This window comes from Musca domestica, unplaced genomic scaffold (assembly GCF_030504385.1).
Source record: "Musca domestica strain aabys unplaced genomic scaffold, Musca_domestica.polishedcontigs.V.1.1 58, whole genome shotgun sequence".
Lineage (NCBI taxonomy): Eukaryota > Metazoa > Arthropoda > Insecta > Diptera > Muscidae > Musca > Musca domestica.
The window spans coordinates 520,248-545,767 of record NW_026712360.1 but is presented as its reverse complement, the minus strand read 5'-3'; the positions used below and the strand labels follow the sequence as shown (position 1 = coordinate 545,767).

The window sequence follows — 25,520 nt, the reverse complement described above, 5'->3', positions numbered from 1 at the left end:
GTAGGTTAAATCTAGCTTTCTATAAAAAAAATTGTTGAATAGCATTTACTTCAACGGAAAGTTCCTTAATAGCATTTTTTCTGAGGAAAAGTGGGTGAAATGGCATTGGTTTTTATGGAAAAATACAAAATAGCATAATTTCCTATGTAAAAATTATTGAATAGCAAAAAGTTGGAGAATAGCATAATTTTCTACAGAAAGTTGCTGAATAGTATAGATTTTTAAAAGAAAATTTACTAAATTGCATAGATTTCCATGGAAAGTTGCTAAATGGGATACATTGGTATAGAAAGTTGCTAAATATCATAGCTTTTTACGAGAATAGATGAATAGCATAGATAATTAACGAAAAAAGCTATGTTAAAGCTATTTTTTCTATAGAAATGTTCACGGAATGTTCCTTTATATAATTTTTTTTTTTTTTTTGAGGAAAAATAGGTGAAATGTCATAGATTTTTATAGAAAAATACTGAATAGCATAATTTCCCATTTAAGTTAGTAAATAGCAAAAAATTGCGGAATAGCATACATTTGTACGGAAAGTTGCTCAATAGCATATTTTTTCTAAAGAAAAGTAGGTGAAATGGCATAGGTTTTTATGGAAAAATACAAAATAGCATAATTTCCTATGTAAAAGTTATTGAATAGCAAAAAGTTGTGGAATAGAATACTTTCCTACAGAAGTTGTTGCTGCTAAATAGCATAGATTTCCGTGGAAAGTTGCTATGCAGGATATATTTCTATAGGAAGTAGCTGAATAGCATAGCTTTTTACAGGACATAGATGAATAGCATAGGTTTTGAGGAATAGCATAGATTTCTATAGAATTTTTTTTCAATAGAACAAAATTAGCTGGATAGTAAATTTATAACGAAAATAATCTGAAAAATAATTAATAGGTTAAATAATTTTTTTTTCTACAGAAACGTTCTTCAATAGCATAATAATTAATGGATAAGCTGCTAAATAGCATACATTTCTATGAAAAGTTCTAATTTTTCTGAGGAAAAGTAGCTGAAATAGCATAGATTGCTATGTAGAAATACCGAATAGCATAATTTCATATGTAAAAGTTACTGAGTAGCAAAACGTCGCGGAATAGCATACATTTCTACAGAAGTAAATCTGCAAATAGCATAGATTTCCGCGAAGAGTTGCTAAGTAGAATCCATTTACAGTTCAGGAAATGACTGAATAGCATAGTTATCTAAATTTGCTGAATGACATTGGTTTTTGTAGAAACTTTACGGCATAGTGAGTTTTCTACAGAAAAATTGCAGAATAGCATAAATTTCCATAAATAGTTGCTGAATAGCATAGCATTCTACTGGACAGTGGCAGACTAACACATTTTTATTTTGAAAATTTGCTGAATAGCAAAGTTTTCTACACAAAGTTGTGGAATAACACATCTTTCTAAAGGAAGGTAGTTGAATAGCATAGGTTTCTCATAGGAATTTTGCGAAATATCATAGATTTATATAGAAATCTGACAAAGGCCATAGCTTCTTCAGAAAAGTGGCTGAATAGCATAGTTTTCTGTACAAAATCCACAGAATAGCATAATTTTTTTAACAAAATTTGCGGAACAGTAAGTATTCTGTATTTGCTTGTATTGGTTTTTGTAGAAAATTAACGGAATAGTAAGTTTTCTATAGAAAAGATTCTGAATAGCATAAATGTATAACAAATATAACAAATTTCCTGAATAGCATAGTCTTCTATATAAAGTTGTTGAATAGCACAGCTTTCTAAAGGAAGGTAGCTATAAATAGCATAGTTTTTTTATAGAAAATTTGCGGAATAGCATAGATTTATATAAAAATTTACGAAATAACATAGCTTCTTCGGAAAAATAAAAATTGCAGAATATTTTGCTTAAGAAAGTGGTTAAATAGCAAATATTTCTACTGAAAGTAGATTAATAAAAAGGTTTTTTTAAATTTCCAAGTAGCACACTTTTCTATAAAAACGTTTCTGAATAGCAAAGCTTTGTACAGAAAAGAAGCTAAATAGCGTATTTTTTCTACCTATTTTTTAAATAAGCAAAATAGAATACTATTTGTAGAAAATTTGCTGAATACTATAGTTTTCTTTGGAAAAGCTATTTTTTGCAAAAAGTTGCTGAGTAGCATAGATATCTGTTCAACATTTGATGAATAGCATAGGTGGTTTCATAGGACAATTTCTAAATATCATCGTTTTCTATAGAAAAGTTTCAGAATAGCATAGATTTTTGCAGAAAGCTGCTGAATATCATAACAAAAAAGTAAAATTGCAAGCATAATAGCATAGTTTTCAACACTAAATTTGAGGAATAACATGCCTTTATATATTGAAAATTTACTGAATAGCATGGATTTCCATAGAAAGCGGTTGAGTAGAAAAGCCTCTACAGGAAAGTACCAGAATAGCATAGCTTTTTTGTAGAACATTTGCATAACATAGCATAAAATTCCTCAGGAAGTTCATAAATAGCATAGATTTTTATGGAAAAATATAGAAAGGTTCTGAATAGCATAGGTTTTTATAGAAAAGTTGCAGAGTAGCACAGTTTTCAATAGAAAAGATGATGAGTAGCCCAGTTGTCTATAGAAATTTATTGATTTCTGCAGAAAGTTGCTAAATAGCTTAGGTTTCTCCACAAAATTTGCTGGATAGCACAGTTTTCTGTAACAAATAGCATTGAATAGCATAGTTTTTGACATTTGCCATATACAATAGTTTTCTAAAAGCAAGTTGCTGAATGACATAGTTTTCTATCGAAATGTAGCTGAATAGCATCGAATTCTATAGAAGCTTGTCAAGTAGCACAGTACTCTACAGGAAATTAATTGAAATAATAAAATTTACTGAATAGCATATCTGTGCTATTCTGGAAAGTAACTGAATAGCATGTTTGCTAAATGGGATAGTATAGAAATCGGTTCAAGTTTTTAAATAGCATAGCATTTTAAGAGCAAAGTTGAAGAGTAGCACAGCTTACTATAGGAAAGTTGCTTTGTAGCACAGTTTCCTACAGAAGATTTTCTATAGGAAATGATCTAAATAGAATCATTAGAAAATTTGCTGAATAGAATAGTTTTCTGTAGAAAAGCTAACGAATAGCATAGATCTCAATACAAATATGCTGAATAGCCTAGAAAAGTGACTCGATAGCCCTGCTTTTTACTAAAATTCGAACAGATATCGGTACGAAATTTCGGCTAAAACATCAGAGCTCGGCTCCGGGGAGAGAACTTATTATTGGATTATTTTAGAGGAAGTTGGCAATTTTTGGAATTCCAAATGAATTCGATTATCAAAAAATGGGTGTTTCTGACGACTTTCGGTAAAAATAATATTCTAGACACGAAGGGAACAACATGCCTCACCACTATCCCGATTCAAACATGAAGATCATTTTCAAATACGCGAATTCTTGGAAATTCCATATTTGATGTTATTTTTTTCTAAATATTTTCATGCCAATAAAACAATTCCCCCCTTTGGCTATTTTTGGTCGAAATCCTTGAATCACAAACGATAGTTCTTGTTGCCTACATGCCTCAAATTACTTTGGCAAAAATAATATTTTCTAAGAATTTTCAAAACGGTTTTAGAATAAAAAACCTATATTGCACGGAGAGGTGAATCAGAGCGTATAGGCATCAATTATGATCCTTGAACAAAACATTTCCTTAGAACAGAATTTATATGCCCCTCATGACGTTTGCATGACTAAAGCTGCTTTTCGAAACAATTATCATAAAAAGCCAACCCGGCAAATTTTGTATTTCTTCTTTTTTTGTTGGTGATCTCCTCTCTCCTTAGAAAGGAACATTTGATTGATGGATCGTTTTTGTGTTTCTGCTATTGTCAGGAAGACAAAGTATGGCTCGTTTAGAGACAACAAAAATGCTTGATAAAGCCTAAAATTTGGCCAAAATGGCATAGCCTCCTTTGAGACTTGTTTTTCTAAACTCTCTTTTTTCTGGATACGGTTCGTCGAAGACTTAGAGCCAGCAGCGTATTTCTATCTCCTTTCGTTCGGTATGTGTGTTATTATATCCAAATTTCTCATATGGGTATTTGTTGTTGTTGTTTCAATTCATTTTATTACCTTTTTTTTTTTTTTTTTGGTTGTTGAAGACCTGGCTTTTATTTTCTTTGCTTATTTCGTCGAGAAACAAGTCTAAATGAATTGATTGCGGCTACGACAACGCTTTCAGCCACAAATTCTATTTGTATCGTGATTTTTTTGGATTTGTAGTGGTTTGATCGTCTCGTGTGTGTGTCCCGTGTCCGTCTCTGAGCTCTGAGTAGAACTTAAGAAAAAATCCAACGCACGTCGTCGTCGTCGAACCAACCTGATGTGACGTGATTTGCCGCCACTTAAAATGAAATTAACAACAACAATAAAAACTTGTTTGAAATTGTCTCTTTCGTCTCTTTTTTGTATTTTGGTTGCTTAATGTTGGCTATAATTACTGGCTGGCTGGTGGACTGACTGACTGACTCAAAGGTTGGTTGGTTGCCAGACTTGTTGCTTTTCTTCTGCTGCTTAGTCTTTAGCTTGTTCTGCCTACTTGCTATAGCTATACGACGAATAAAGTTGTCCCAACTTCCAGAGTTGAGTGTTTCATTTTCGGGGGATTCAGGTGAATTTTGGGAGATATAAAAAGGACAACTTTTAGAGTAATTCCAAAATGAGAGAGAGAGATTTGGAAAATAGACCGATAAATGCTCAAATTCACCAAAGTAGCAAAATGAAAAAACCCGCTTAAAAAAGTCAGATCGATTTGGGTTCAAAAATCCGATATACTTTGGCTCGGATATTCTATTGAGGCATATGGAATATCGAATGAGTTTCTGACCCAAGTTCAGAGGGAACTCTATAATGTAACCGAAAACATGCGACACTCTTCCGAAGATGCAAAAAATGCACTCTTCCTATTCCCGGCAACCATTCCTGTCAGATTTTGAGCACAGATTTGTTCGTAATCATTCGGGAGCGAAACTTATTTGCGAGTGGGAGCTATAGATGAGCGAGAGTTGTTTTTGGGAGTTTCCTCCTCACTATTTTCTTTCATCTGAGAGCGTTGACGCTGCTGTCTGAACAACTTGAGTGGGAGCCGAATAGCTCGAAAGAGAGTAATAATTTGCTCGAAGAGTGAAATCGAGTGAATGAAACCATTTTTTTGCGTATTTGTGTGTAACAGAAAACCGGTTTGGATGTTGTTGTGAACTGTGGGAGAAGGGGATTTTCGTGTACAAAATCTGAGAAGAGAAAACAGTAAAGACGAGGGCAGGTGTACAAATGCAACCAAATACCGTCAAAATATCGGTTTTTTTGGTATAGATTAGTGGCAATGCTTTTCAACGAGCTTGGTTATGCTTCGTTGGCTGCTGTGGTTTGAGAAAATGCGCAAACACAGAAATACCACAATGCGGTATGACAAAAACTCGTTCGTTTTTGAATGAATTTTACTCCCACTCAAAAACGAACGGGAGTAACCCGCCCCTATTCAAGCGAAACTGAAAAAATACTCCCAGAAGTGCTACCGCCTTTTCACCTTTTACTCAAATTCTGTCTCCAGATATATCTAATTTAATATCGGATCAGATATGTGGTCTGATATAATATATAGGAAGAGTAGAATCTGCTCGTTTTCGGATAAACTGAGTATTGCTCGTTTTGTTTTTTTACTTCCTGGGGTGCTTTAGTGTTTCACCCTTTTCTCAAATTCGAGCGAGTTTTTCGGACGTGTGTCTCCAGATATATCTAATCTAATTTCGGATTAAATATCTTTTTTTTTTTTCTTGATATTTTCCAGTATCTGGATCTATTACATTTGCGGTACTAAGTTTGGATTCCCCCCTTTGGAGGTAAAGGTCCCCATTACAATTCAGAAAAATATATGAAAAAAGTTCGATTTGAGGCATTCCTGTTCCATGAAAATATGAAATTAAAAAAAAAATATTTTCTTTAAAAAATTTCCCATGTAACCTTTCTCACCTCCACAGGTTTATTGATAATTTCTATAGAATAAGAAATGATACCCTACCTAGTTTATCGTGCCAACAATCCCAAAAATATATTTCCTATATATTTCGCTATGGGGAAGATAGAGATATTCCACAATATTTGGTTTTACTTTCCTTATCTTCGATATTCGTCAAGGTTGTTGATAACGACTAGCAAAATGCCAAGCAAACAAAAATTGAGGCCGAAAAATTGCATTCAGTGTTTCGGAAATCAAAACAGTTGATATTTGGGTAAATTTGTAAACTTTTCTCCAGATCCTAAAATAATGGCGCCCAATGCGTCACAATTATTTGAAAATTAATATTTTTGTTATGAAAATACAAGTCACAGAGTTGTGTGAGTCATACAGCAACAGTTTTGAAGTTATGGTGAAATTAATAAAACTGTGGGGTAATTTAGAACGAGGTGCGCAGTATAAGGCTTAAACGAATCGATGGCCAAAAAATGTTTGAAAATTACGATCACAAAATCAAAGAAATTAAAAAACTACACACCAGGGTTTAGAATTATGCTGGGTGAAATCCGAGAGAGAGAGAGAGAGAATTGTATTCAACTGGGTCTCTAGAAGTTTGAAAGTTGACCAGATATCTGATACGAAATTAGATTAGATATATCTGGAGAGAGACCTCCGAAAAACTCGCTCGATTCCGAGTAAATGGTGAAAGGCGAGAGCACTCCTGGGAGTAGAAAAAGCCAAACGAGCAAAACTAAAAAACTTGAATAAGGGCGAGTTATTCCCGCTCGAGCAAAAATCAACCGAAACGAGCGGATTCTACTCTTGCTGAGCACTCTTTTAGTTTTTGACCTCTGAAAAAACTCGCTCGATTTCAAGTAAATGGTGAAAGGCGAGAGCACACCTGGGATCAGAAAAAACCAAGCGAGCAAAACATAAAAACTCGAATAAGAGCGAGCTACTCCCGCCCGTTTTAGAGTGGACGGATTCTACTCTTGCTGAGAACTTTTTGTTGAATTTCTATGTATGTGTATTTTCCCAAACCAGAGCAGCGAACGAAAGTGCGAGCGCGGCATTCCTCTATGTTATGTCACGAAACGTGCCAGGACATGAAGTCAAGCTGCTTATGTATTCTCACCTTTCGAGGCTTTCATGGCGATATCAAATTGAATACGAAAGAAAACCCTAATTTCAAATTAGTTTGTAATATTATTTTAATTTATTTGAATTAAATCCGAATTTTGAAAAAAAAAATACTTGGAATGGGGGGTTTTCCTTCGTCATAAGGGCCTTTTTTTCGATCGAAAATTGGTCGTTTATGTCGAAGTTGAAAATTTTGCTTCTGTTTCGAGTCCGGCTTCGGAGTAGCCAGTTTTTATTTCATAAAGTCATTAGAATTTCCCAAACCCCAAACCATTTAAATTCGCATTTCACCACAGATTCTCAAGTCCTGTAATAAGAAAGTCATTAATTTCAAAATTCTGGTTATTGTTGTCTTTGTTGTTTTTTTTTTGTGGAATATTTTTGTTTTTGGAATTTTTTAAATGCGTCACAGCAATAATTTTTGTCAAATTGCAAAATAATGCACGTTTTGTTGTTGTAGTCATGGAAGGAAGGTATTTGTATTTGTTGTCACACACAGAGAGAGTAGATGTTGATAATTTTTTTTCGTTGTTTCTTTTGTTTTCATTTTTTTTTTCTTTTTGTTGCTGTTGCTGCTGTTGTTTTAATGGCTGATTACTGTCAATCTGCTCGCTGCTGTCCTCTTCAACGCTACTGCCTGCATGTGCTCGCTGCTAGCCTGGTCCTGATAAATTCAAACAAAAATTATTTTCATGTTTTGCACTTTTATTTTCGCACAAATCAAGGTCATTTTTGGTCGTCGTTCGGTCGGTCGCTGCTGTTTTTATTTTATTTTTATAGATAAAGACAATTGAAAGAAAAAAATTGAAAACAGCAGGAGAAAAAGCAGAAGCAGTGGCTCATTAAAAAACCAAAAAAAAGTCATTAAAAAAATAAAATAAAACAATAAGAGAATCAACAAGTGAAACGAAATCATTTATGTCCCATTAAATATATATTTTTTAATTTTGTGGGCAATTTGAAAAATGTCTGGCAGAACCACAAAAAAATCTTGGAAATGTGGCCGGTCATTAAGGAAAGAATTTATTTTGAAATAATTTTTAAAAAATCTTCTACAAATTGTGGGACTCCAAGAAGATGGACCCAAAGGCCAGTCTGCACGAAAATTTTAATTAAAAAAAAAATCAAGGCGCGAAAGTATAACCAATTTTTTGAGATATTAGGACTGACATCTTGGAAATGCATGTTATCCTATAGTTCCCCCATATAAGTGTGACTTCTCACTGGACAAGAATGTTTGAGGCTAGTCCTCCAGACTACATATTGGAAAAGGGGATAAAAAGAGCTTGCAGGAAATAATTCATTTGGGCGCCAAAGTATGTTGGGTCCTCAAGGCATTTGTAGCTGCATTAAAACTTTATATTTCATGGCTTCCAAAATTTATGTATTATATACCTTCCCTAGCTTTAAGCGGTTCATAATTTTTTTTCTGCTAAAAAGAAAAATAAAGAGTCTTCACAAAAAAAAATAAATAAATAAATAAATAAATTTTAAAAAAGTCATTCAACTGTGTCTCTGGACGGATGGAATCAGTGGCATGTTTTTTTTTGCGATGAATATAATTTTGCTCTTTGGACGCCATTTTGCCCCCTTTCGTATTTTCTTTGAATTTGTTTAACTTGAATTTTGTGGTGCTGGTGTGCATGGTTCGGGTGTTGTTTTCATTTTTTTGTTTAGATATACAGGGTGAGATGGAAAAACTACAACCAATTTCAGACTGCTGACATTTCTAAGCCACTCGTCCGACAGCTGTTAAAATTATTCCAGTGACAGCTCATTATATTGTTTACAAGCGTACAAAAGCATTTTGATGAGAATTTTCCAGAAAAAAAGTTATTCGTGATAGAATGCAGGCGTATAGTGTGATTTCTTTATATTTGGCTGGAAAACAACAAGTGACTATCGTTAGAGCACTCCAGCATTTAAATTTGAATAAATCTTAAATCCCGTTACCGTGAGACTGGTAGCATAGCCCGACGTCAAGGAAGTGGACAAGAAAAAACCGAAACATCAGCAGAAATGGTTCAAAAAGTAAAGAGGCGACTTGATCGAAGCCCGCGTCGCAGTGGCCGAAAAATGGCCCGTGAGCTGAACATATCGCAATAGACCATTCGGCATATATTAAAAAATGAGCTCGGGGTAAAGCCATTGAAATTCCAAAAAGTGCAAGAACTTACACCGCAACAGAAAGAAAATAGACTCAAAAGAGCTAAAGAGTCGCTTCGCTTAGCCGAAAGTGGTGTACTGCCGAATTTGGTTTTCTCCGATGAGAAAACATTCGTTGTCCAGCAGTCCACGTTTTGTTATGACCCCCCATAGAAAGGTACCTTCGAATTTGTAGTATTTTAAGAGCATTAGACGTATTCTCCCACTAAAATAGTTGTAATTTGGTATTTCAGGTCCTAAGGGTAGTCAAAATCATCACACAGGAAATGCTCATATATCGTCGGTACCTTCTAAAATTCAATATTTTAAAAAAATGCAGCAATTTTGTCTTGCTGTCGTGGGATTTTCAACAAAAATTTTGTTTCACACTTCTTCTAATATTTCCAATTTTCCTCTATGTTTCTCTCTCCCCCTCTCGCGACTCGATTTCATCACTCAAAGCTTTCTGTGTGAACCACCATCCATCCAGCGTAGATTTGCTGCCTTTAAATGATGACAAATCGCATTTTCAAATTACCTGAGCCGCCGACCACGAATCGAATCAACAATCTCTACAAAAACTACAACAACGAAAACAATAAAAATAGCAGCAGCGACAGGCTAACTAAGCAAAATACAACATCAGAGGAGAGTAGCCAGTCAGTCAGGCGGTCGGTCGGCGGGTTGGTCGGTCTCAGTAGTATGAGAGAGGTCATTGTCACCTGCATGCACATTTTAATGGGCGAATGTATGTTTGATTGTTTGCATCGCCGTGTGAATGTGACCGTGTGTGTGTGTGTATTTCTGAGTATGTGTGTTTGCATGATTGTATTGTATATGAGGTGTCAATTTTTTTGACATTGAGCCCCGCCAACCCAACCAAAATGGGGGAATCCACAATAAATTAGCATGAAAAATCTGTCTTTTTTTTGGTTGATACTAAAAAAGTAGGCTGAAGTTTTGGGCCAGGAATTTTTGAGAGGGGCGGGGGGAAGTAAGGTTAAAACAGGGCTTAACATATGCCTTACAAAATTTCGCATTTGTTATTTCGCAAAATCCCAAATTTTTTGGGAGTGGTAAGGTGTTGGGTTCAGCTCTTTGTCATCCTTTAGACCTTAAAAACTGAAGATCCTTGTTGTTGTTGTCGTTGTTTTGTTGCAGATATTTCTGGGTAAATATTTACGAATTTATGTTTGCCGGGCGTTTCGAGGCAATAAGTCCAATGCAAATTGATAAAAGTGCATTTTATTTGATTTATGCGTTGTAGTCACACAAATTTCTCCAGAACTTTGCAGAAGAAAAATGGGAAGTTTATTTTTCAAGGTGTGAAGTGGCAACATAAAAATCAATTAATATTTGGAGTTTGGGTTTTCTTGGATTTATCATCAATTTATGTTTTTTTTTTTTTTGGATGAGCAATATTTTGCGGGAAAATAAGTTCTTTAGAGGGTATTATGTGGATAATGTCTTATTAGGAAGCAAAATGTTATTGAGGCGAGTTGTGAGGTATAAGTTAATGTATCGGAGATTATGAATAATTAAATTTCATACTCCATTTAAGTTTACAAGAGTGAGTCAACGAGTTTTTCCGAGATCCGAAAAAAAATGGGACGATTTCTAAGAAGGTTCATTAAAAAAATATGACTATAAAAGAGGGCCAGGAAAAATATTTTTCTTTCGAGATTTTCGAACAAAGATTCTTTGGCAAACAGGGTGAGATAAAAATAACTGCAACAAAGTCAAACGCCATAATTTTTACATTTTTGTTTAAAATTTTATTGAATGAAAGCAAAAAATGTCGGAAATAGCATCAAATTTTAGAATAAGTTTAGATTTGTTCGAATTAGTCACCTTTGACACGAATTATGGCCTTCAAACAGCCAATGGAAGCGTCACATGCTGCCCGAATGTGGCTCTGCGGTATTGGCCTATTCCCGGCGAAGCGCTTGCTTGAGGTGATCGACACTTTAGTAATTTTTAGTGCTAACCCTGCTTTCCAAAATACTCCAGACACATAAGTCCAACGGATTGGTATCCGGAGATTTTGGTGGCCATTGTGGGCTAGAAATAAAGCGTGGAACCTCATATTGTAACAATTCTAGGGCGGCGCTTGCTGAGTGCTATGGTGGACCTGTTGGAATGTCCAAGGTTTGCGGCCAAAATGTGTAGGTGCTCAAGGCTTTAATACACCCTTCAGAATATTTTCGCGATAATATTCGGCATTTATTCTGATGCCACTGTCGATTAATACAAACGGAGAGTGACCATCAGATGTTATGGCGGCACATGGCCGGCGCTTGAGTTATGGTGGCCAACCGCCAACCGAAGGTGCACACTTTCAGCTGACCTCTTTGGCAAGTAAGCACGAGCAGATCATTTTGTTTGTTTACAAACTGCTGGACAACGAATCGGCGAACGATGCAACTCTTTAGCTCTGTTCTATTTTCTTTCTGAGTCTTTTTTCTTTCTGTTGCGGTGTAAGTTCTTGCACTTTTCGGAATTTCAATGACTTTACCCCGAGCTCATTTCTTAATATTTGCCGAATATTGCGGAATGTTGCGATATGTCCAGCTCACAAGCCATTTTTCTGTCACTGCGACGCGGGTTTCGATCAAGTCGCTTCTTTACTTTTCGAACCATTTCTGCTGATGTTGCTGTTTTCTTCCCTCTACTTCCTTGATGTCGGGCTATGGTACCAGTATCACGGTAACGAGCGATGGTACGAGACACAAAAAATTTATTCACATTTAAATGCTTGAGTGCTCTAACGAAAGCCACTTGTGGTTTTCCAGCCAAATATAAATAAATCACACTATCCTGCTTGAATTCCATCGCGAATAACTTTTTTTCTGGAAAATTCTCACCACAATGCTTTTGTACACTTGTAAACAATATGATGAGCTGTCACTGGAATAATTTTAACAGCTGTCCAATGAATGGCTTAGAAATGGCAGCTCACCCTATATTATAGAGGTTATAAAAAAGGGACTGAGACACCACTCTAAGACCTCGAAATGAATAGCGGAGTTCGGACGCTTGCTAGAAGAAGAAGGCCTTAGAAGACCGAGATCAACCTCAAAGTATTACGAAAGTGGTGCCATGATGGTAGCAATTCTCAGAGGGTGGCAGGTGGGTTTTTTTAGGTACCAAAATCGAGCCCAACCATAAGCGACGGCTCAGGTTAATGCATAAAACAGATTTTTCCCGATTTTTCGCAAAAAGGAACAACTCTAGTTTAGAAAAAACTCTCTCATTTTTTTTTTTTTTTGAAATGTTTTTTTTTTTTTTAATTGTCTTCAAATTTTAGGAATTTGAGCTCTGATACCGGGAAAATATTTTTTCTTGTGTCTTGGGCCCGGCTTAGTCCCGGACCTCCAATATATCATCAGAAAGCTAAAGAAAATAGAACGGTGTTGGCATGTTTGTTCGGAATACCGTAGTATTTTGTTGTTGGAAAATAGTCAGGCTTAATCCCATTATTATTGTATTTATAAAAACAACGTTTGTTTATTGGTGGAAAAAGATGGTAATGTTTTCCAGGCGGTAAGGCAGGGAATACCTAGGTTTCGGAAAGAGCCATCAATCCTCATCAGTTACCTTGTTTTTAGATTGGGATATTCCCAACAGGAGTTATTTTTAAAATGGTAACTCCTATGACAAAAAACTGAGGATTGGTGGCTCTTTCCGAAGGTAGGTGCCTTACTCCCTTGTAAACATTACCATTTTTTTTCTTTTTTTCTAACAAACAAATGTTGTTTTTTTTAGAACAAGAGTAATGGGATTAAGTTAATGAAATTCCTATCCAACAAGTGGCTACACGGGTTATTTAAAACAGTTCCGTAGTTGTGTAAAATTTATTGACTATTTGAACCCCGAATCTTTTTAAACTCCCCAAAAGTCAAAAAATGGCCCCATTTATGGCAAGCCCCCACATTTATGCCAAATTATAGTTGACACTATAACTTTCCAAAAATGCTAGGATATGCTATGATATGCTAGGATATTCTTGGATCCAGAGATAGAGGCCTTTGAACCCGGACAAGTCGATTATGTTCAGTGTATTGAAATGATACTTATATTGTTAATATCTGAACTATGGGAAAAATTCCCAAAAAAATTAAAAAAAAAAAAAATAAAAAAAATTGAAAAACGAAAAGCCAAGAGTTTTTACTAAACGAATTGACAATTTATATTATTTTTATTATTATTCAATTATTATTAAATACGTCTTTTCGATTTTTTTATTATTTATTTATTTATTTTTTTTTTAATTTTTATGTTCCTCTCAAAATTTGTGTTTGTATTGCTTGGTTTTCATTCAGAGTTCCTTAAAGTAATTAAAAAAAATCAATTTTCCAAAATTTACCTTTTGTTTAAAAAAAATAATTTCGTTTATTATTTTTTGTATATAGTATATAATCCCAATAGTTTTTGGTGTTGCTGGAAACAGGACAGCTAAAAATTGTTAATCCATTTGAGGTGAGAGTTGAGGTTTTGTATTTTTTTGTTTTTACATTTGAGGTTGGCTGAAGATGAGGTTTTTTGAATCAATTCAATTCGAATTCGATTTTGTTTTTTGTGTGAGTTGGATGAGGAGGTTTGAAGTTGTTGTTAATAATAATTTTATTGTTGTTGTATTTCTTGGTTGCTTTATACAATATATCACAATTATATTTTTTCAATAAAAATTCAAACAGGTCATATTATTTTTTTTATAATTTTATATTCAACAGGTTTCAACAAATATTAACAATGAATTCCAGGGGGGTTAGAGGGAGATTGGTTCTCTTTTTTAATGATGATGGGATAAATGTTGTGGTGATTATTTTCCTTTTTTTTTTTTTTTGGAATATTTTTTTAATTTTTATATTTTGTTTTGCACTTAATTTCAATTTTTGTTTTTTTTTTCGTAATTTCCACTTTAACACAAATAAGAATTTTTTTATTTAATTTTTATGTTCTCCAATAAATTCGAAATAATTTGTGTCAATTTTTGTGTTTTTGTGAGACCGTAAATCGACATCATTGTTGTTTGGGTTCTACCATTAGTGACAATAATCCGCATAAATCCCAAAAACAGACCTTGACTGTGTCTGTCTGGGCGAATGTGTGTGTGTTCAAGAAATTTCTTACGAACGAAGGACGTGAGTAGCAACAACAACAAGACCGAAATATTTTTATTTCAGTGGCAGACGCATAAAATTATCACCAGCCAGCAGCCAGACGAAGAAGTTGTGATATTTGTTGTTTTTGTTTTTCTTCGTTGGCATTGCAAATATTCCCTTGCGGCTCTCAGACACACACAAACACTACTCTCTCAGATAGTTGTGAGAGAGAGTCATTCTCATTTGAATTTGGAAAGGAGTTTCTTTTGCATGGAAAATAGCTAGAACCTTGTTTTTTTCTCGATGAACAAAGAAAGTCAAACAAGATTTCTCTCTCTCTCTCGCCCTCTTGGTGCTCTCCTCTCCCTCTAATACCAGTGATTAGGAGGATTAGTTGATAGGTACCAAGTTTTGTTTATTTACTTTACGGATTTTAAAGTAGCACGAAGATAGTTTTATTATCCAATTTGGATGGAACGGCGACGAAGAGTATGAAGGAGGAGGAAAATGAGAGTGGCAAATGGTTCTCTCCACAGGTTTTTTGTTTTTTTTTTTTTTTTGAGGAGCTGGGGATTTTCAATCACTTTTTGGTTTTATTTTGAAATTTAAAATTTTGTATTTTTTCTTTACAATTTTCAATATTTATTTTCCACTTCTTTTCGCTTTGAGATTTGATGACAGACACACACACGTCTAAACATGAAAAAGTGCACGTTCTTTAATTCCAAAATTGCCTTTCTTTTTCCGTTGCAGTTGTTGGTGATCTTTTCTCTTTTTTTGTTTTTTTGCTGTGGATTTTTTTAGATTTTTTCGATCGGAAATAAGAAGAATAAGAAAATTAAAAACTGAATTGTTTTGTTTGCTTTCTTTCTTTCTTGGCTTGTTGCAGTTGTTGTTGTTGTTTTTTCGATTTTATTGCATTATGTGTGCGTGCGTTTGTGTGTGTGTGTGTTTGCTTGCTGATATTGGAAACGCAGCACAAAATTATCCACGAAAAACAAATTCACTTGGTTTTCACTGCACGTCTCCGCCGAGAAGACGTAGAGACCGAGACAGACGGACAACAGTCTGCTACAAAGTTGTTGTATTCATTTCATGCCTCCACAAAAATAAAACGTGTGATCATTTGTGTTGTTGTTGTTTTCTTTGCTTTTCTTCAATTCTAATTCTTCACTTATTTTTTTCTTTCTTTCTATTTTAACTTCTTCTTTCTTTATGTTTGATTTGAATTCTTAATTTCAATTCGACACTCACATTATTCTCAATCACTTCTTCTTGTTGTTTAGAATTTTATTTTCAAAAAAATGCAGACACATAATTATGCTTAACAAAAAAATTTTGAAAAAAGAACAAGAACAACACGGCGAACGCGTTACTCCGGCGTTATTCCAACAATAATCGAAAATATTCAAATAAAACGAAACAAAAACACGGTCAAAACGAACCGCAACAAATTCGGTGTGTTTTTTTTATTTATTTGTATTTTTTTCTTTTTGTTTTTTTTTACGTTCGCTTCGTACACGCTGAGACAACGGCGACGACACAGACACTGTGTTCTGAATTTTTCAAAAATCCTCCGCTAACAACGATGTCCAAACAAATACTAAATCAATGATTGCCAGTCATTGCCAGAGTCATGAACTCGCTTCGTTGTCGGCGGCGACGACGACGACCATACACGACGGCCAGTCAAGCAGCCAAAACAGAGCACCACACAGATACAGCAACAACGACAACAACTGTTTGTGGGGCCCTCAATCATTCATCTCTCCCTCTCAGCGAAATTGCATTCAATAACCGAGTCGTCGTCGTTGTAGTCGTCATCGACACTGAGTGCGCTCTTTCTCTCACTCTCTCTCCCTGTGTGTTGGAGTATCTGTGGGATTTGTCACGCACACATGCATTGTGGCGACGTGCGTATGACTTGGGTAAACAACATTCATTGAGAACCCACTCACAGATACTCATAACAATGTGGCCAATTTGGCGTTTTTATGACAATTTCGAAGATTTTTTGAATTGTAGTAAAATTGTATTTTTTAAATGGATTCTTTCAGAAATAAGTCTACATTTTATAATTACATACAAAATTTAAACATAGAAAAGAATAATCAGTTGAAATCGTCGTGATTTTCAGCCGTTTTTAACACATTGGCTCGAATTAAATTTTAAGAAAATTTAAAATGGGTACCATTTTCAAACAAATTTCTAGCAAATAAATACTTATATGGAGCCTGGTAGAAATATAAAAGATAGTTTTATGCAATCGTATGGCACTTTTAACCAAATAGTGTCACATCAACAAAATCAGTTTCGAGACATATTACACATTTTAAGTTATGTATTGATAAAATTAAAAAAAATACAGGTATCAGTGCTAAATTTCTGTGCAATATAAAGCATGGCTCGAAGTGTTGAAGTACAGGGTGGGATAAAAAACTGCAAACAAAGTCAAAGCCATGACTTTTATATTTTTTAAATATTTATTTATGAAAGCCAAAACAGCCAATAAAACCGGCCCACGCTGACCGAATGTTGCTCTGCGGTAGTTTGACCCATTTCCGGCGAGGCGCCTGCTTGAGGTGATTGACACTTTGGTATTTTTTAGTGCGAACCTTGTTTTCCAAAATACTCCAGACACAATAGTCCAACGGATTGATATCCGGATTGGATTTAATACACCCTCCAGAATATTTTCGGAATAATGTCGGCATTAAAACGAGCGGAGAGCTACCGTCGGCTTTTATGGCGGCCCACACCCACAACATCACCATGGCCGGCGCTTGAGTTCTGGTGGCCAACCGTTGACCTCTTTGGCAAGTAAACTCGAGCGGATCATATTTTTTGTTTACAAACTGCTGGACAACGAATGTTTTCTCATCGGAGAAAACCAAATTCGGCAGTTCAGCATTTTCGGCCAAGTGAAACAACTCTTTAGCTCTTTTGAGTCTATTTTTTCTGTGGCGGTGTAAGTTTTTGCACTTTTTGGAATTTCAATGGCTTTACCTCGAGCTCATTTTTCAATAGTTGCCGAATGGAATATTGCAATATGTTGAGCTCACGAGCCATTTGTCTGTCACTGCGACGCGAGTTTCAATCAAGTCTCTTCTTTACTTTTCGAACCATTTCTGCCATTGCTGTTTTCTCCCGTCCACTTCCTTGACGTCGGGTTACGCTACCGAGCGATGGAACGAGACACAAAAGATTTATTCACATTTAAATGCTGGAGTGCTCTAACGATAGCCACTTTTGGTTTTCCAGCCAAATATAAAGAAATCACACTATCACGCTTGAATTCCATCACGAACAACTTTTTTTCTGGAAAATTCTCACCAAAATGCTTTTGTACGCTTGTAAACAATATAATGAGTTGTCACTGAAATAATTTTAATAACTGTCCGACGAGTGGCTTAGAAATGACAGCAGTCTGAAGTTGGTTGCAGTTTTTTCATTTCACCATATATTACTTTTTCTTGTAACAATATTTTTGCCATTTTGTTGGTTTCAAGTACTACATAAACCGTTCTCAAATCGGCACCTATCCACTTCATTTCAAAACGCTTATGTTTCACTTCTGAAAATAAATTTAGAAATAATTTCTAAAAAACATCAATTAAACCGCCAAGTTGACACCACTGCCTTATCTAAAGAGAGTGGATATCCATCTTTACACTTTGTAAACATTCGGTCGGATGCGACTTTTTTGCCTCTTCTCTGCAACTATACTTGCACATTTTATCTGAAGAAGGAAAAAACGCCAGAACTGGATTCAATTGGAAATTCCCTGCATTTGCTCTTGCTTTGGCTGGCTGGTTGGCTCTCAAGGTTCCCACTTGCACACACTCACATGTAAAGTACTCTCTGACCCCCTCCCTCTCTCTCGCTAACAAACATTGTTTTTATTATTTTCTGGGTGGTGCAGGGAGGCGATGAGCTGCTGGCCATACACTACCACTGTGCCTGTGCATGGGGCGGCTAATGTGTGAGTGCGTTGTTTCGGGTTTTGTTACAAACCAAACCAGACGACACATGAACGGTGGATGTGCCTACCCTGTTAAAATGAACGGTCGGGTCGTTGGGTCGCTTAGGGACGTTGGGGATGGAACGGTTGGTTGGTCAGTATTACTTTGTTGATGTATCTCCACCACTCTCAGACATGTTTGGGTACTTGTTCGCCGTTGTGTTTACTCTATGCGTTGCTGCGACGGCGGCAGCAACTGTTTAGCATGACTAACCCACATATACAACACGACGACGACGACAGAGATGCGACAACCTAAAGAAGAACACTCTGGCAAAACAACAACAAACACTGCGAGAAAAAAAACCTAAATACGATGACGGTGACAACGAATGGCTTGCTGTTGTTGTTGTTGTCGTTGTGACTGAAACATGTTTACCTTCTGTGGGTATCTCACTATCTTTCCTAGGTAGATACTCTCTCTCTCATTGTTTTTCATTGTTATTGTTATGGCCAAAGGGAGAAATGATGGTGTTACCCCGAGAGAGCGAGAGAGAGTGGCAATAGACAATTTACCGGTGAGAATGAAATGTTGTCGTGACATTGCCCATGATGTGTACATCGTTTTTTTATCTAACAGATACAGATTTTTTTCATTTGTGTTCTGTTGTTGTTGTTCATTAAGCTCTCCTGACTGAGGAGTGACAGACAAGGTATGCAGTCAGAGTCACGATACGATGTATGCCGATGAATGAAAATGCCGATGCATTTTTAGCATTTCTAGTATCGTGTCGTTGTTCGACACGACTTGCTTTGTTTGTTGGTTGGTTGTTGTTGGTGTTGAGGTAATTCAGATTGGGGTTTATGCGGCGTTCGCTATACAGAACAGAAACAAAAAAGAGTACAAGGTCCGTGCATGTGTGGAGCAAACGAATCTGCCACTCTCCCTCTCTGTTAATGAAAAAAAAAACAGCCGGGACACCGAGCATTTGACGTCGCTGCCGTCGTCATTTTATGGCCCATTCGAAAACGAAATATTCCGAGAATGCAAGTGCAAATGGAGCTATAAAAGTACACACACACACATACACACAGAAAGAGATACATTTCCACACACACACAGACAAATGTATAGGGGCATAATTGGATTGCTGGGTAGGATGGTTGGATTGCATGATTGTAGAGAGCAGATCCAAAATGAAAATTGATATCATAGTGTCAAGGGAACAATTTTCACACACACTAACACACAAACCGGGGAAAATTAATGAAATTGAATCGAGTTGCAAGGCATGTTGCAAGCGTCGCAGAGTGAGTTGGTTGGCTGGAGGTTTTGGTGGATGAGTAACCCAGCAACAATTGAGAATGAAATTTCTCTATTTCGACAAAAAGATGAAAAACTTGATGGGTACATATTAAAGAAGTGGTGGCAGAATTTTCCTTTCAGGGGAGAGATTGCTGAAATTTTGCTTTTAAAGAAGTCCGAAGGTAGAAATTCTTTCTAAAGAAGAACTACTAAAGCCCTTCAATTATGGAGGGCCTTTAACGAATTCCTTTCTACGAAACCGATATGGGTTCGTGTTTTGCATCCAGAAGACCTAAAACATTGTTCACTGTTCTAAAGAAGAACTACTGAAGCCCTTCATTTATGGAGGGCCTTTAAACGAATTCTGTTGTACGAAACCGAATAGGGTTCGCCTTTTGTTTCCAGAAGACCTAAAACATTGTTCACTGTTCTAAAGAAGAACTACTGAAGCCCTTCAATTATGGAGGGCCTTTAAAATAGTTCCTTTCTACGAAACCGACATGGATTCTACTTTTGCATCCATGAGACCTAAATCATTGTTATCATTGAACATTGAAGTCCTGTAAAACGAATTCATCCTGTAGAATGCTAGTAAAGTATTGCCGGTCCTATAAAAGCTCTGTAGAATGGTTTCAGTAAAAAAGGAGGTACAATATTTACAGATCACCTTTAGAAGAAGTTCTGCCTAGAAAAGTACAAAAGAAAACAATAATGACAAGGGTTCGGTAAAAGCTTGAAATTAAAATTTCGTAAGAAGATCCGTTCTGAGATGTAGGGATATCTGGTAATTCGTGCTCTATGGGTATAAAAGGTACAGAATGGTACGATATTACCACCCGGAGCAATCAGTAAGGGCTATACAGGGTGATATCAAAAAAAAAAAAAAAAAAAAAAAACTGCAAACAACTTCAGACGGCTGTAATTTCTAAGCCACTCGTCCGACAGCTGCTAAAACTATTCAAGTGACGGCTCATTATATTGTTTACAAGCGTACAAAAGCATTTCGGTGAGGATTTTCCAGAAAAAAAGTTATTCGGATGGATGGAATTCAAGCGTGATAGTGTGATTTCTTTATATTTGGCTGGAAAACCACAAGTGGATATCGTTGGAGCACTCCATCCAGCATTTAAATGTGAATAGATCTTTTGTGTTTCGTACCATCGCTCGTTACCGCGATACTGGGTAGCGTAGCCCGACGTCAAGGAAGTGGACGGAAGAAAATACAGCAACATCAGCAGAAATGGTTCGAAAAGTAAAGAAGCGACTTGATCGAGACCCGCGTCGCAGTGGCCGAAAAATGGCTCGTGAGCTGAATATATCGCAATATTCCATTCGGCAACTATTGAAAAAATGAGCTCGGGGTCGGTGCAAGAGTTGACACCTTAACAGAAAGAAAATAGATTCAAAAGAGCTAAAGAGTTGCTTCGCTTGGCCAAAAGTGGTGAACTGTCGAATTTTATTTTTCTCCGATGAGAAAACATTCGTTGTCCAGCAGTTTTTAAATAAACAAAAATGATCCGCTCATGTTTACTTGCCAAAGAGGTCAGCTGAAAATGTGGACCCTCGGTGGGCCACCAGAACTCAAGCGCCGGCCATGGTGATGGTGTGGGCCGCCATAACAGCCGATGGTCACTCTGCGCTCGTATTAATCGATCGTGGCATCAGAATAAATGCCGAATATTATCGCAAAAAATATTCTGGAGGGTGTATTAAAGCCTTAGGCCGCAGACCTTGGATATTTCAACTGGACTCAGCATCATCGCACTCAGCTCGCGCCAACCAAGAATGGTTACAAAATGAGGTTCCTCGCTTCATTTCCAGCGCACAATGGCCACCAAAATCTCCGGATACCAATCCGTTGGACTATTGGGTCTGGGGTATTTTGGGAAGCAAGGTTGGCACTAAAAATTACCAAAGTGTCGATCACCTCAAGCAAGCGATTTGTCGGGAATGGGCAAAAATACCACAGAGCAACATTCGGGCAACGTGTGAGGGTTTCATTGGTCGTTTGAAAGCCATAATTCGTGCCAAAGATGACCAATTTGAAGAAATCTAAAGTTTTTCTAAAATTTGAATCTAGTTCCGACATTTCTTGTACCCATTCAATAAAATTAAAAAAAAATGTAAAAATTATGGCCTTTGACTTGGTTGCAGTTTTTTTATCTCACCCTGTAAGGTGGGACTTTTGGTGGAATTTTAGAAAAGTATGGAAAGTGCAAACTGGTTATATATTTGGTACGGTTGAGATTGTATGAGCGGATCTAGGGAATCTAAAATAGGCTGTGAGTTTGTGGTAGATATTCTAGTTTATTTTTGAAATTCGTACCAAAAGTTTACAAAAAGTACTCTAGGGAGTACTCAACTAAATTTTCTATAAAAAAAACTGAAGGCCTTGGCATTCTGGATTGTCGGATTTACACTTGGCGTCCAAGGGTCAAATAAAAAATATTGTGCGAATTTTTTACTACCGTACAATATTGTTTTAAATTTCGAAAGGGAATATTCGGCAGAGAGGAAAGGCTATCTTGAAATTTGTGTGTTCAGTGTACGAAGATTTCTAAATAGTACTTTATATTGTTCTACTGACATTGAGTGAAGGTCAGTAGAGTAAGAATTCTCCCACCACTGTTATTGTTAATGTTTTGTTTTGTTTTGTTTCTCCCCCTAAAAGTTATGCTGGGTTATTGTCGATTTTTTTCCCTCTAAAGCTCTTTCTAAGAAAGACTTTCTTTTTGTTCTTGCCACTGGCCGACTCTCGAAATTGCCAGACAAAATTGTGGATACGAGAAGAAGAAGAAGAAAAAAACTGCAACACCTAATTGATTAACAATGGAAAACGAAAACCAGTCACAATTTATTTTGCCGTAACAAAAAAGCTGTCAGAGACGAAATAAAAAAAAATTAAAATGGAAATAAATTGACAATTGCATTTATTGCCGGCCATTCAGGCAGGCTGGCGATACTTTGACAATCTCAAAGCAAGAATTAAGATCACAAAACGATGATGACTTGAAATGATAATAACGAGCGATTTTTGGGGGCTGCCATAGGAGATGCATGAGAGGGTGAGGGCGATGAAGGAAAGATGACGAACATGATATGAAAATATACCCAACAACTACATCTATCGTTCGAAAGACGAAGAAGACACGACGAAGATGAAAAACTTCATTGTCATTCAAAGTGCGCTTAGATGAGAAGCAAGTTCAAGTGTATGAAAACACATAGACGCCTATATGCACATACATTCAACTATGCATGGATGTGTTGGTGTGCATATAACACATACATAAACGCAACTGCCCGATACATTCAGGCACGCACACAAAAGCACACGGAAAGCTCCACAAACGACCCACCGACGACTGCACTCTCATAGATACTCAAACCGGCTTTTTTCTTTGTGAGAGCCCCACAGAACTGTTTGACAATGTTCTGAGAGCGAGCAGTATAGCAAACCAACAACTCTGTGAGAGCATAATGCTCTCGACCGAGAACATGTGGGGTGAAAGCATAATGAAGGTGCATTGCCAAACCACAACATTCTGACGGAGTATCGCATTTAACATTCAACCAACTATCAAATACCAGATGAGTCAAAGTCAAGAGAAATATGTGAACAGAAAAGAACACACACACACACATACAGATACATTGCTATATACGATATTAGATAGCAGGGTTGCCAAGCTGGTTTATGATAATGAAAATGAAAAAAAATTGGATTAAGGCCATAGAAGACCACTTGAGCTCTTCTATGGGCCATAGACGACCACTTGAGCTCTTCTATGGGTCATAGACCACTTGAGACCATAGACCACTTGAGCTCTTCTATGGGCCATAGAAGACCACTTGAGCTCTCCTATGGGCCATAGAAGACCACTTGAGCTCTTCTATGGGCCATAGAAGCCCACTTGAGCTCTTCTATGGGCCATAGAAGACCACTTGAGCTCTGCTATGGGCCATAGAAGACCACTTGAGCTCTTCTATGGGTCATAGAAGACCACTTGAGCTCTTCTATGGGCCATAGAAGCCCACTTGAGCTCTTCTAGGGGCCATAGAAGACCACTTGAGCTCTTCTATGGGCCATAGAAGACCACTTGAGCTCTTCTATGGGCCATAGAAGCCCACTTGAGCTCTACTATGGACCATAGAAGACCACTTGAGCTCTGCTATGGGCCATAGAAGACCACTTGAGCTCTGCTATGGGCCATAGAAGACCACTTGAGCTCTGCTATGGGCCATAGAAGACCACTTGAGCTCTTCTATGGGCCATAGAATACCTTGAGCTCTTCTATGGGCCATAGAAGACCACTTGAACTCTTCTATGGGCCATAGAAGACCACTTGAGCTCTTCTATGGGTCATAGACCACTTGAGACCATAGACCACTTGAGCTCTTCTATGGGCCATAGAAGACCACTTGAGCTCTTCTATGGGCCATAGAAGCCCACTTGAGCTCTACTATGGGCCATAGAAGACCACTTGAGCTCTGCTATGGGCCATAGAAGACCACTTGAGCTCTGCTATGGGCCATAGAAGACCACTTGAGCTCTTCTATGGGCCATAGAATACCTTGAGCTCTTCTATGGGCCATAGAAGACCACTTGAACTCTTCTATGGGCCATAGAAGACCACTTGAGCTCTTCTAGGGGCCATAGAAGACCACTTGAGCTCTTCTATGGGCCATAGAAGACCACTTGAGCTCTTCTATGGGCCATAGAAGCCCACTTGAGCTCTTCTATGGGCCATAGAATACCTTGAGCTCTTCTATGGGCCATAGAAGACCACTTGAACTTTTCTATGGGCCATAGAAGACCTCTTGAGCTCTTCTATGGGCCATCGAAGACCACTTGAGCTCTTCTATGGGCCATCGAAGACCACTTGCGCTCTTCTATGGGCCATAGAAGACCACTTGAGCTCTTCTATGGGCCATAGAAGACCACTTGAACTCTTCTATGGGCCATAGAAGACCTCTTGAGCTCTTCTATGGGCCATAGAAGACCACTTGAGCTCTTCTATGGGCCATAGAAGCCCACTTGAGCTCTTCTATGGGCCATAGAAGACCACTTGAACTCTTCTATGGGCCATAGAAGACCTCTTGAGCTCTTCTATGGGCCATAGAAGACCACTTGAGCTCTTCTGGGGGCCATAGAAGACCACTTGAGCTCTTCTATGGGCCATAGAAGACCACTTGAGCTCTTCTATGGGCCATAGAAGACCACTTGAGCTCTTCTATGGGCCATAGAAGACCTCTTGAGCTCTTCTATGGGCCATAGAAGACCACTTGAGCTCTGCTATGGGCCATAGAAGACCACTTGAGCTCTGCTATGGGCCATAGAAGACCACTTGAACTCTTCTATGGGCCATAGAATACCTTGAGCTCTTCTATGGGCCATAGAAGACCACTTGAACTCTTCTATGGGCCATCGAAGACCAATTGAGCTCTTCTATGGGCCAAAGAAGATCACTTGAGCTCTTCTATGGGTCATAGAAGACCACTTGAGCTCTTCTATGGGCCATATAAGACTTCTTGAGCTCTTCTATGGCCCATAGAATGTTAAATGCGATACTCCACTTGAGCTCTTCTATGAGCCATAGAAGACCTTGAGATCTTTTAGGAACCATAGAAGACCACTTGAGCTCTTCTACTGAGTCTTAGAAGACCTGCAGCTAATCTATGAGACATAGAAGACCTGCAGCTCATCTATGAGCCATAGAAGACCTACAGCTAATCTATGAGCCGTAGAAGACCTACAGCTCTTCTATGAACCATAGAAGACCTGCAGCTCATATATGAGCCATAGAAGACTCGCAGCTCCTCTGCTATCTAAGCCGTAGAAGACCTGCAGTCCCTCTATGAGCCTTAGAAGACTCGCA

The 25,520-nt window shown here is 37.3% G+C and overlaps 1 protein-coding gene across 2 annotated transcripts in view; it reads right to left on the bottom strand.

Annotated features, from left to right (window-relative positions):
* LOC101897111 (ecdysone receptor) overlaps positions 1-25,520 on the bottom strand; it is a 188,050-nt gene that overhangs the window by 63,417 nt on the left and 99,113 nt on the right. The window contains exon 1 of one of the 2 annotated variants that reach the window (XM_059128820.1): positions 13,636-14,050. The exons of the other annotated variant lie outside the window; for it this stretch is intronic. The gene's annotated coding sequence lies outside the window, so the exon portion shown is untranslated. Of the gene's footprint in view, positions 1-13,635; positions 14,051-25,520 lie in introns of those variants that run through there. 2 annotated transcript variants of the gene reach the window in all.